This window comes from Perna viridis, chromosome 11 (genome assembly GCF_037379345.1).
Source record: "Perna viridis isolate PV_CMFRI_1.1 ecotype Kerala chromosome 11, ASM3737934v1, whole genome shotgun sequence".
Classification (NCBI taxonomy): Eukaryota; Metazoa; Mollusca; class Bivalvia; order Mytilida; family Mytilidae; genus Perna; species Perna viridis.
Window position 1 is genome coordinate 34331849 of NC_142455.1, and position 13451 is coordinate 34345299.

Below are 13451 nucleotides of genomic sequence, written 5' to 3' on the forward strand. Positions count from 1 at the left end.
CGAGAAAACCGTAACCTTCGTAATGTATATTAACTTATCTTATGGCCAGGGCCCCATTTCTGTCGCAATATATGAGCTGCCACAAAATTAATAGTCTTTGCCCATCAGAGCACTGGCTGCGAACAAATTACTTTCATTTCTAAGACTCAATTGACAATGGGAATAAAGCCTTTGGCAAAGGTTTTGATATTGATTTTCCAGAAAAAAAGAAATTGTAACATTAGAGGTGGAGTATCAAAACAAAAACATGACACCATATGTGACTGAAATAGAAACCAATAGCTTCAGAACATGCGACATTGAGATCAAATTGAACGCATGGGAAACAATTTATATTTTCTGTGTCTACTTACCGGCAGCGACTTTACCATTTGAAGAAAAATTTTAACATGAAATCGTAACCCTTTATGACCTCTGCAATGCGTACGTTGATGCTGGAAATACCATGTTTAGGCGATTTTAATGTAAAAACCTCTAGACCACGCAACTCGTTATCACTTGATATCCGAAGTACGGAACTCTCAAACTTTTTGAACAATTTTGAGTTGCATTCAGTTCATCTGCAGCTGGACCTCTGCATGTGTTCCGATCTGATCTTTAAGAGCCAAGAATTCAGAGTTAATGTGAAACGTTACCAAAACACATGCACTCAGGGACCATATATTCATGACGAAACTTTCCTCTCTCAATCTTTCAAAGAAACCACTTTAAAACTTATTGGACTTTTTTAAAACAGAATGCTTGTCAATTGCTCTGCTCTGGGTAAGGAACGGGAAACGTCACGACAAAGATGATATTTCTTCCATGAATATAAAGCGTAAGAGTACGAATCCACTAAAACTGATCAAAAACTCATATGGACCTTTCTAAAGAGTCGAAAAGGGGGTAAAAATCCTAGTAACAAACTTGTTGTGTCTGATATGCAAAGGTTTGGCGTTGCATTTTGAACATTTATTTAAGGCCGAAATAGAAAATATTTTTTGAACAAATAGTTAGCGAATCGGTGGAGAAACAACGATCAAAAACTAAAAATGCAAACAACCTTGTGTCGGATTTCATCTTTCCTGACATTTTGCGCATTTTCGACAACTAAGGAACTGGCCTATACAATGTATTATATGGGCATGTAAAATATGGAGGACGAACCCTGTTAACACATCTGCGTGCATTTTTTAATTTAATCTTGCAATGCGGCAAGGCGCCTTCCTCTTGGAAAGAATCCGTTGTAACTCCCCTATTCAAAGGAGGTAACAAATCCAAGACTGACCCCAATTCGTATAGAGCTATCTCGCTAATGCCTGGTCTAGCATAAGTTTTTTTTTATATTTTTTTGAAAAAGCGCTCTTACTACGGCTTCCTGAGTTAAGAACTAATTTGCCAAATAGAATCAAATGGCTTATCAAAAAATATTGTACTCATGCTTCATTTAACCTACAAGAAACTGTCCGCCATCACACAAAAAGGGGAGGTAGCGTTTGTGTGACCTTGCTTGACCGCATGATACAGTTTGATACAGTATGGCACTATGGAATTACGTTCAACTTCTCATGAGAGGGATAAATGTTTACCGTTGTCTAATTTTAGCTGATATGCACAACGACATAAAAAGCTGTATCAGCCACGTCAAATTAAAGTCATGTTGGTTCTATCAAGCCCGTGGAGTGCGACAAGACAGTGTGTTATCCGCTCTTTCATATCTAGTATACAACAATGACCTGCTCGACAAAGTTGATATTAGCGATCTAGGAACTGTAGTGATTGGCTTCAAAATAGATTGTGCAGTGTAGGACCATGATATAGTTCTTCTGTCGTCCTCGCATTCTGGAATGCAGTCGATGATAAAAATGTGAAATGTATAGCATCTATTTAAAGTTCAAATTCTCAGTTCAAAAAAGTGAGACGCTCTTGTTGGAAAAGTATATCTGCCAGAATCGACATTAACATTATACGACTTCCCATCGGCATCATTCTTGGCACGAAGTTCAATTCCATGGAACGTACACTGTCCACTTGTCGCACATTAAGAGTTTCCACTCTTCGTATCATGGGAAACGGCATTCACTCTTCGTTATTGAACCCGATCACTTGCTACCAGAGATGTGTCCGATTAATTTCAATGTAATTGATTAATTAACAATTTCGTTGTCAAAAGTATGATTAATTTAAATTAATGATTACATTAGCAAGTAATCATGATCACATCTGATCACGATGAATATTCAAATAACTATGAATTAGTTGAAAGGTTTGGAACATTTTATTTATGTTATTTTTATTTTTTCATAAGGCCTTAACCTTTTGAATTTGACAGGTAATATTATTTTTTTCAGTATAGTAGAACATCAATTTTCACCAATTTATTATATCACAAAGATCTATAAAATATATATAAGTTCAATATAACCAGACCTTTCCTCGGAAAGAATCAAAGAAAATTGATTAACTATAGGAGTAGAGAGTTTGAAACATTGCAATGGAAAAAGTGTGTGTTGCGCGAGCTTAACTCTGCATTCATTCGTCTTATCCACACTAATATTGTACCACATCGCGCATTATTTCGTGCTAGAAATTTTCCATACCTGCATCTGATGCCCCAATGCAATGTGAGAGATGCGGCTTTACTTTAACAAACATTCTAATTCACGTGCTAACAATCTGCGATGAAAAGCGTGACCTCCGTGATGAAATGTGGAGAGACATCTTAAAGTATCAAACCAATCGCATTTAAACAAGTGCAGACAATGATAGATTTGGGGACCCTAGATCATGCTTTGGACTAGGTAGAATACTACACTGATAGTAAGGTAGTCGTTGGATGAAGATATGATCAGACACACCGACTTTACATGTACGTTGAAATTAGATTCAAGTCAGGTCAGTAAAACTATGAACCGACGGTAACCTGCTGAGTAGGGTGCGAGATGAGTACCTCCAAGGATATAATTCGAGTAGCTGATATAATGACCAAACAAAGTCTTGGGTCGACAATTAATCAGTTGAGTTATGGTAATGATGACTGTTCTATTAGTTGACCTGGAGTTTTATAAAGATTTGCGTCGTTTTGTTACAATATCTAAAAAGAGACAGTAGTTAACGATACAAGTTGTAAGGTCCCAAGTGAACAAATTTGTTAAGGTTTGACAAATTCTCAAATCTGAAGATAGTTACCCGAGCTGCAGCCTATCTACAGATATTCTTACGGTTGAAGTCGATGAGGCCAGACAAAGTCGGCTCAAACTATGTCGTGCGAGTCTGATAGACTACCAGAAAAAAATCATGAATATACAATTCAGAGCTAGTAATAAACAGAAGAAATTTAATACTTTACCGTCGCTCTCTTAGTGTAGGTCATATGAGGTTGACTCCACAGTGTCTGTAATATCCTTTGTTTCAAGTTCTTTAGAGTATATGCGATGTATAAAATCCCCGAATCTAGGGTTGTATAACGATAATACATCATTTATTTAGCGGTAGCTGAGATTAAAGGATCTAGCTAAATTAAAAAAATCTTCTCTTGGTTCAGATCAAGAGTGAATGAATAGGTCAGCTATTTGTTCCAACTGAAAAGCCAACCGATTGCTAAAAAACGCGTCCAACACACTGGACAAATATGTTGTCGATCGAAAACTCCAGCATTTTGAAAACATCTTCGGTATAATTGGAAGATGATTTGGAATTTGGATTGATGTTTTTTACAAAGTATGAGGAATCTCTACAAAGAACTACAGTGTCGATATAACCATTCACCTAGTTCCGTTTCCTTTTTACAGTTTTGCAAGCTAACCAAGAGAACGGGAACGGCTGATATCAAACCACAAACGAATTTTTAACATTAAAACATTTCTCTTCCAAATAAATCTATTGTTTACAATCACTGAAAAGCACAAATAAGACTTTTGCTTACCTTTTTCAGATTTCTATTGTTTACGTTCACAACCAAGTAATTCATCATAAGTTTGTTACTGTAACTCGACCGAAAACCGATGTGTACCATAAACTGCTTGTTAGTGCATGTGTATGTATTCAGCATTTAGGTGATATGTAACATAAAAAAGAACGGATATTTCGAAATATAAATCCAAATTCTTATTCTTTCAATGACCACAAAAAGGTCTTCAACAAGTATAAACACACCTTTACCTGAACTCTAAAAAGTGATAAAATCCACGGGAACAGAACGATGACAATTCGTCAAAACTAAATTAAAAACTAATATAATGATAGGAAGACACATTTATAACTAAGTAGAAGTCTAATAACATATTGATCTCAGTTAAATTAGTGTTAAAGCCTAAAACAATGTCATGACCTCCAGGTACTGTTGGTTACAATATATGCAAACTTGGTGTAGCATACAGAGATGCATCTGTTTAATTTCTTTTCCATCATTGGTCCTAACAAAGATATTTTAGAATCTTTATATTTCTAGAAATTTTGGTAAAACATGCGAGTTTAATTAATTGTTCTTGTAATAGAATTATCCAGAAAATGTTTAAAATGGATGGCATTATGATTCAGATCCAGAAATAGTGACTAGGTCTAACAAAATATAAAGCTAATTAGAAGAAATTGGAGTGTGTTATCCTAAAAATTCTAAGTAAGTATATACCAGGGTACATTTATTGCATTTTGTTACTTTATATTTCATTTTGACTTGTAAATATTACATTTGTAGTCAAACATTTCATTTCATAATAGAAAATGAACAATATTTCATTGTTATAAAGATAACAGTGATTTACCGAAAGTTCCCAGTGTAAATATTTTCGATAATTCATACTGTGAAAGAAATTCGATAATGTCACTCTAGGAATTTCTCCGACAAAACGTTACAACATGTATATCTATCCGCCGTTCATAACATTTAAATTTTGTTTTGAATACAGCAATGGATACATGAATAAATCTATATAATATATAGGATAACTAATTGGTTATCGTGAATAACCACAATATAACCAATCTTGCCAAGAAACGTATTAAGATTTAACTCGTGCGAGGACCAAGTCTAGGCAATCTTCGACACATATTTTGGTTATTCACTCTTTTCAATTCATTATCCTATTATTATTCTTGGACCAGGTGAATACCTTAATTATGTCTGTATTGATTTCAGGTTACATATATAACAATTAAGTACGACGAAGCAAAATTTAAAACCTTTCCCATGATATCAAACCATTCTCAGGGTTGGTTAATTAATAAGGCTTATTTATCGTACAACCAATCCTATCGTTAAAACTTTAAGACCGAATTCCAAATCATTTCATTGAGATGCTAAATTTTCTTCCACGAACTCCTTTACATAAACAAAAAGATTCAGTAAACAATAAATCGGTTTGCCGACATATATAGGTGGGAAACAAAAAGATCCAGTAAACAATAAGTCGGTTTGCCGACATATATAGGTGGGAAACAAAAAGATCCAGTAAACAATAAGTCGGTTTGCCGACATATATAGGTGGGAAACAAAAAGATCCAATAAACAATAAGTCCGTTTGCCGACATATATAGGTGGGAAACAAAAAGATCCAGTAAACAATAAGTCGGTTTGCCGACATATATAGGTGGGAAACAGAAAGATCCAGTAAACAATAAATCGGTTTGCCGACATATATAGGTGGGAAACAAAAAGATCCAATAAACAATAAGTCGGTTTGCCGACATATATAGGTGGGAAACAAAAAGATCCAGTAAACAATAAGTCGGTTTGCCGACATATATAGGTGGGAAACAAAAAGATCCAATAAACAATAAGTCGGTTTGCCGACATATATAGGTGGGAAACAAAAAGATCCAGTAAACAATAAGTCGGTTTGCCGACATATATAGGTGGGAAATAAATAAGCAATAAAACAGAATGGAACGTTACACAAATACAGGGTACAAAGTCAATAGGTAACTTACTGTGTTCTCACATTAACGTCAGGAGATCTTGAGAATTTATCCAATGGTTAATCAATCAAAAAAGTTTTTTTATTTTATTTTTCTGACGGACATTTTTTGACAGAAAACATTTTAAAACCATTGAATAGTCTCCACTGCTAAGATTAATAGTATCAGTAAGATTTTTCGTAAATGGAATCGCAAAGAAATTCATTACTACCGACGAGCGGAATTCGGTTGGTTTGTGGTCGATTCGATCGACTGGTGTTGCTGGTAACTCTCAATGAAGATAAAGTGCTAATAATCGGTGCCTTTTATTTCTCGTGGATTTGATGGATTTTCGCAATTTCCAATGTTTTTTTTCCTTAAAACAATTACAACTTCTTTTTAGAAAGATTTAATTACTTCATTTTCTAACCACTGCATAAAAAGTTACACTTACTTGTTTATACCTTCTTCACTGTAATATGTCACAATTGAATTAGGACAACTTCCAGTACTGCATGTACCGTTAATAGAAAATGTACGTACATTTGTATCCATGACAACCAATAGTTCAAAGAATAGCAAATTTATTACATATACAGAGACATTGTCATTAAAAATACATTATTGACTATGTAGATGTAGAAAAAGAGAATAATTACATGTTATCGACTGATTTTATTAGTAAATAAATATAATATGCTTTGAACTAACAATAATTTCATTTTGTAAGTTCTCCGTTCAGTAGGAAATCTGGTGTGGGATGTTCCTGGGATAATACTTCCAAAATTGTGTTATATTCGTGCATTTTTTTTTTTTCTTGGTGGGGGGTGGGGAGTACAAATTTAACTACAGTAGACTGGTACCCTTTCTATCAGTACAGATTGTATAAGATAAACGAAGCCTACGTGTTGATTAAATACATATAAAAACCATGGTATAAACACTAACGTTTGTAAATGTATAAGATGAACGCACAGTGGACATTTGATAGTATTCCTAGCTATAAAGGTTCGGTGCGCTCTCATCTTTACCATTTATTCCGTATTCTGTATTAATATTTTATCTCACAAACTGAAACAACGCTTTGGTATACAATTGTCCTTACAACAGCTTTTATAAGAATGTAAACAAAACAATTGCTTAATTAAAATTGCAAGTTTCCAATATTTGTTTTTTTTCTAAATTGCAAACATTTCTAATAGTGGTATTCGGTATAGAAAGACTACTAACACTTGAATTGGTGAACATTTTATATACATGCTGCCTGAATCTTATCAAAGACTTGGACTTGACAACTTATTCCATTTATGATTTTGAGTACTTTTTGTTGTTGGTATTAAGGTCTTCCTATCGTACACATTTTCTTGATTTAGATATGACATTTAAATATGGCAGCTTTCATACACAAATTTTTGACAAAAAGGATGATTTTGATTTTCTTATTATTTGGTGATATTCCTGAATCACCCTCCTGTGGTATTCACATTTCATAACAGGTCAGTTCTGCTCGTATTTGAAATAAAGTGCCAGATTTTAATGAACGCATCAGATTCCTCACAGAAAAGCTTTTGTAGCATAGCAGGTGTATCGATATCACAAACTTGTAACTGTAGGGTAATAACAAAATTACCGAACCCGTAAAAGTTAGGCAATAATCAAACATAATATTCAATGGGAAACGTCATATAGCAAATGACAATATGATAGTAAAAACCGAAAAATGAAATCCTCGTGATGCCTCACTGACTTGGTGCAACCAGGTTTAATAGCACGGCGGTAATCCTCATGCTCCCGTTACCGTTAGTTATTTCCTTTATATTACAACACTACCGGGCAGCATGAAATTGCCAACGGTGAAAATTGGTAAAATCGGTAGTCAAAGCTTTACAGAATATATAAACAATAAATAAGTGAAAATGATAAGAATTCAAATACAATCAAAATTATTAGTCACAGAACATTTCCTTCTCGAGGGGTGGGAAGGGGAGCTGAGATTTTATGATGAGTATCCCCACCCCAGTATAAAAATGGCCGGTGCCAATGAAGGGTAATACGAAAATAACAGAAATTATAAACACCAGCTGAAAAAAAATCTATAACTATTTTTTTTTCAGCATTACAAAACTTTGATAAAAAAAAATATAAAAGCACGTGCATGTTCTTTATTAAAATGATGTTGCTCACACAGTTTCTTTGTGGAAATGAAGTCTATAAATCATATTCTTCAAAACAAAGTCTGATTATTTAACTGCCCCTAATAGATTTATTCGTAAAAAAAACGGCTTTAAAATTATTTTCTATTTTATAGTTAAACCCTATTTTCACAAATAGATATATTCGACACCTGATTTAAACCCTGTAGAAAAAAAAACAAATATTTTTTCAGTATTACACTACATCAAATCTTGCTTGTTTTGTACTACTACTCTAAAGCCAGCCCACTGGTATAGTAATGACTCATTTCTATTTTCAAAAGATTTTTGAGAAATTGTGAACAAACACAAACACGTCGCTATTTCGAAAGTTCCTACTATGAACTTCAAACTTCATAATTTACCTTATTAGTATTGATTTATGTCCTTTTCAAGTTATTGATGACCAACCAGGCTTTCCCTTTTACTTACTAGTTCACCCGATACCATAAAAATATATTTGTAAATGTCTGTAACAAAGTGGAATTAACTACTTTTGTAGTGTTAAAACTCGCTTGAAGTGCTTGATGTATAACAAGCCCATGTGAGATCTTTCGAATATGTTTCGATTTGTCTGCCTATATAGGACGCTTACCCTACCGGTGCACCTGGTCCATGCTCCCAGTTTTTAGTGGAGTCTGAGTTGCTCATTTGCGTTTGTTACTTTGTATGTATGATTTTAGTTACTTTATGTTCTCTGTTGCGTATGTCTGTTTTCCATGTCTGGTCTTTGTCCCTAGATTACGTTCTTTTGATTACCGCTATAACCTTGGTTCCCTTGATTACTCTACAACACTTCCACATAATCTCTTTAAACAAAAATTCTTAGTATTCATATAAATAGTGGTAAACTCAAATTTACGAAAAAAAAAGATGATCTTTCATTTTTCTATTGTTACGTATTCATTTTTAGATGGCAATGTCCGTTCTTCCCTATCATAATTTTCTTCACAAAGTACGAAAAACTCCATACTCACCCAAAACGTTTACTAAACCGTTGAATAGGTTAATTCGTAAGGGATATATTCATGATATGGTTGTCCAATCGTTAAAGATGGCATTTTTGTATTACATTGATTCGCTATTTTATATAGAAACTATCACACTGTAATTAAAGTAGTTTTTGGCATGACATGGGTTCCATCCTTATTATATGACTTATGATGTAATGTGGTTCTCAATCCCGCATGTGAATAATTGGGATTGATTTTACATACGATGAGGACATAACTTTTTGTAGAATTGAACTGGTCTGGAACTGGCATGTCAGTTAGCTGCTAGTAACTCTTTGTTTTTGAATTTGTGTTTCTTTATATTTTAACAAGGGACTCAGGTCTTTTTGAACTGATTTTTAGGTATGTTCAATTGTTTATTTTTTTCCACAGTGGCCAGTTTTAAGAAAGGGTTGTGATCACGCCAAAGTGCTTTAACCCTGCGCATCCCCCCCCCCCCGTCTTAATTCAGGAATGTCTGGCCTTTGTATGTCTTCTTTAATTTTTCACTTTCAGTTTACTTTATGTTCCTGGAGTATATAGAAACAACTATTTCGCTATTTTGGGTACAGCTGCTGCCTACCGTGTTGTGAGGGTTTCCTCGTCGTTCATTGAAGACCATGGGTGATCTTGAGCTGTCATTTTTCATTCCCGTGGTGTTGTTGTCCCTTTGACATACTCACCGTATCCTTACTGATGGTATTGTCATTCTATGATATGTTCTGGCTGTCAGTAACTACCAGCGATCTTTACGTGGTTATCTTATTTATCTATATGGTGTATATTGAGTTCGATGGTGAGAATTACTGAGTGAATTTTATTGTGTGTTTAAACATTGCTTCAGTTCGATTTTTTAAACATTCATGTTAAGGCCTTATAAAATTTGTTTAATCCAACCAAAGATTTCATACCCCTGTCCAGTCAGATGTTGGTCATTAATGTGTCTTTGCGTCGTTATTTTACTTTTTAGGTTATTTTGAAAAAGTGCCGTCGTTGTGTTACCGAGGATTTAAGTACTTTCGTTGTCGGGGCCTATCAAAAGTTGGCTTAAAAGTATGTTTACACTTGTTGAAGACCGTTTAGTGTCTCTGAAAGTATTCACTATTTTAAGTTATAAGCCGTCATAAAAAAACTTTCTTGTTGAATTAAAGTTTATTACATAAGTCACCAAGGCATCAATAGAAATAAATTAGGATGGAATGAAAAATGATGTATAAATAAATCAGAAAATGTACTTTGCAAGACAAATATAATTATAATTAACTGTATCTTAGAGTCATTAATGGGTTGATGAAGCTGGTGCACAGGAAAATATGTTTAATACAATTAAACCTGTCTAAAACTGAATCCTGAAATATCAATAAACCCTCTAAACCAGACACTTTTAAAGTCCGTTTACATTAATTTAAATGTTTTGAACCTGTAAAACACCGGTCTGGAAAGTCAACTTCAAAGTCCCAACAGGGTTCTGTTTAGACAGGTTTCAATATACAAGTTTGGAGTGAAAAAAAAAACAACTGAAAACATGTTTGACACATGTTGAAACATATTTTTAGGATCATCACATAGTAAATAAAAAATCATATGTAATTATATGTATTTTATAGGACTTCATATATGAACACTAGATGTTTTTTCGTATGATTTTGGTCGAACATAAATTTCATATGTTTTATGCACAAAAACAAATATTTTCTTAATGGTCCTAAACATATGCTGCCATGTGTTTTAAAGCAAACAAACAAACGAAAACATGTGTTACAAATCTTCTTGTATGCGAAAATGATAACACATTAAAAGCAAAAACTTATCATCTGAAGAAAACAAAAAAAAATAATCTAAGTAAAATGACAGACCACAAAACATCTGCATATTTTACATAATGTTTAATTCATATCATGACTGTAATTAACAGTACCAAAACAATCGAATGTTGAAATCAAATTCTTGGTGAACCTCACATGAAAATACACACAAAAATAACATTGCACATTTAATTAACAACAAACTGAAGTAAGAAAATAATTCAAGTACAAAAGTAAAAAAGTTTGATTAATTTCACAGCACATAATTACATATAAATAGAATTTTTTTTTAAATGGCCCAAGTGCCACAAAACTAAAAAAATTCTTTACATTCTGAGAGGTCATCAATATTAAAGACAATGATTAAAGAACTTTCCCTGACGTGAGTCTATTTAACCTGTTTTTAGTTCTGTTGCACCCAGGACAAATTAGAATTACAAATAACTAAATACTCAACTTAAGATCTTTTAAGCATTAAGGTAGATTCTGTAGACTTTTTATCTATAGATTTTCCATAATTTTATCAGAGATGATGGTTGATGAAAAATTTAAGATTGAATATAAAAATCACTGAAAATGATCAAAACTGAGCCTCCAGTCTGATGTTTGTAAAACTTTATATAGATTACAAAGAGAATTTCATATATTCTTGAAACAATTATGAAAACAGGACAGAGAATTGTTCATAATTTTGTGAAATAAACACTTACCTCACATTCCTTCAATTTTTTTAACATAAATCTTAAGATCAACAGACATTCTATCTTGCTTTTTTCGGAAAGCTTAAATTCTCACTAATATGATTTTAGCATTTGTAAATTTAGGGACAAAGCTATGTGTAGTCAAATATTGATAATACACTGTTATGTTGTAATATGACTGATGTCAATGCAAGAATATGACTGAAAAAGTTAAGTCATTCATGTCTCGACAGAGAATCTACGTATTTAAGACGTCGCTAATGATCTTTCACCGACACATTTCCTAGGAACATTCAAATACCTTCCCTACGAAAATGGCTTCTTAAGAATAAATGCTTGAAATTCTGCAATGTATAGTTTAATAACACTATTCATGATTGTTTACGGAAGAAGTTTTTACATCATATCAAATTTTGTATTGCCCACATTCCGAATATATTTTAATAAAAATTAGTTGATTCCATAAGAATTAGTATTACTATTTTTAGCTAAATTCACTAGTACAATCTACAGTATTTTCCAGACTATAAGTCGATATTTTTTTCAGCAAAGTGTCAGCCTCAACTTATCGTCCACTTCGACTTATCTAAGGATTTTTCTAGAAAAATTTTCATCCACAATGCATTTCATTAGATTTGTTTAGTTCACTTTTGATTGCTTTAATTCAAATTTTTTGGTAAACTGCAATCAACGAAAGCAGTCGCTCTAACAGTCAAACCGGCGATTGAATTCGAATATCATTGATCATTGCCGCTATCCTTTATGAATGAATACATTGAAACCGTTACAATATCTAGAACAAACTCTAGAAGATACGTTAACAAAACTCTTTTCAACTGGAAAGACATTATTGAGTGTTCTGGAGTAATTGGTCCTTTAATATGCAAATTTATACCCATTTACGGTATGTCGTAACACATTCTCATGTGGCTCAAATCATAATTAATTCAGGTGTTATCTAAATGGCTAATTGTAACCAAATGTGCAGGTACCAATTATCTTTTACTGTATTTTGTAATACCAGGTAATATTATTTATCAATTACCGCTCGTGATTCATCAAACTAATTTCACACTTATTTCACACATAGGTGCCCACGTTTGACATATTTATGATTTCGTACACCTGATGATCTCAGGCTTCAGAGCCATTGACACGCCATTCAATAAAAATAATTGAACTCGTTGGTAAAGTACACTTTAACGTTAAACAATACAATCTTTAATTTAATTCAGAAAAATCAAATAATACTCTGCTGAAAACAAACCGCTCAACTCGGATCTCCACTGACACCTACGATATAAATGCACATGTCTGACCAGAATTAAACTTGTCTATGTTTTTTTCGTCGATTTTGGTAAAAATTAAGCAATTCGACTTATACTCCACATCGACTAATAGTCTGGAAAATACGGTAAATTCAAGATGCTACAATCAATAATACAATCTAGATTCAAGACGAGACTGCTAAAAGAATGACCATAACTTTGGTGAAAAAAGTTCCACAATACTATGAATTCCATAATTAGCAGTCCCAATTAATACTGAACTGGGAGCAGTACCAATATTATTTGTTGTATGTCATGTCTCGTCAAAATATTTTAAAAATTTAAAAACACGGTTTTTGAGTCTGTAACTGATTAAGACAAGATTCGTGTTGGTTACCCCTGCTGTATCAATCAAGATTTGGATGTTACATCTCTGCTGTAAGTATGTTACTTGCATGTTATACATATATATGCTATATTTTTGTATAGCCTAGCTGGCCGAGTGGTCTAGGGCGCTGGACTTTGTGCAGGCGGTGTTGCCATAGATGTCACAGCAGTACGAGTTCGAGTCCCGCGGAGGGAATGACCAAAAATTTGCATCGCAAATTCAACAAAAAAT

At 33.4% G+C, this 13451-nt stretch overlaps 1 protein-coding gene across 1 annotated transcript in view; it reads right to left on the reverse strand.

The window, feature by feature from the left end:
• Nucleotides 1-6417, reverse strand: part of LOC148603839 (carbohydrate sulfotransferase 8-like) — a 52456-nt gene extending 46039 nt beyond the window's left edge. The window contains exon 1 of the mRNA XM_088552268.1: nucleotides 6329-6417. The gene's annotated coding sequence lies outside the window, so the exon portion shown is untranslated. The remainder of the gene's footprint in view (nucleotides 1-6328) is intronic.
• Between the last annotated feature and the right edge of the window lie 7034 nt (nucleotides 6418-13451).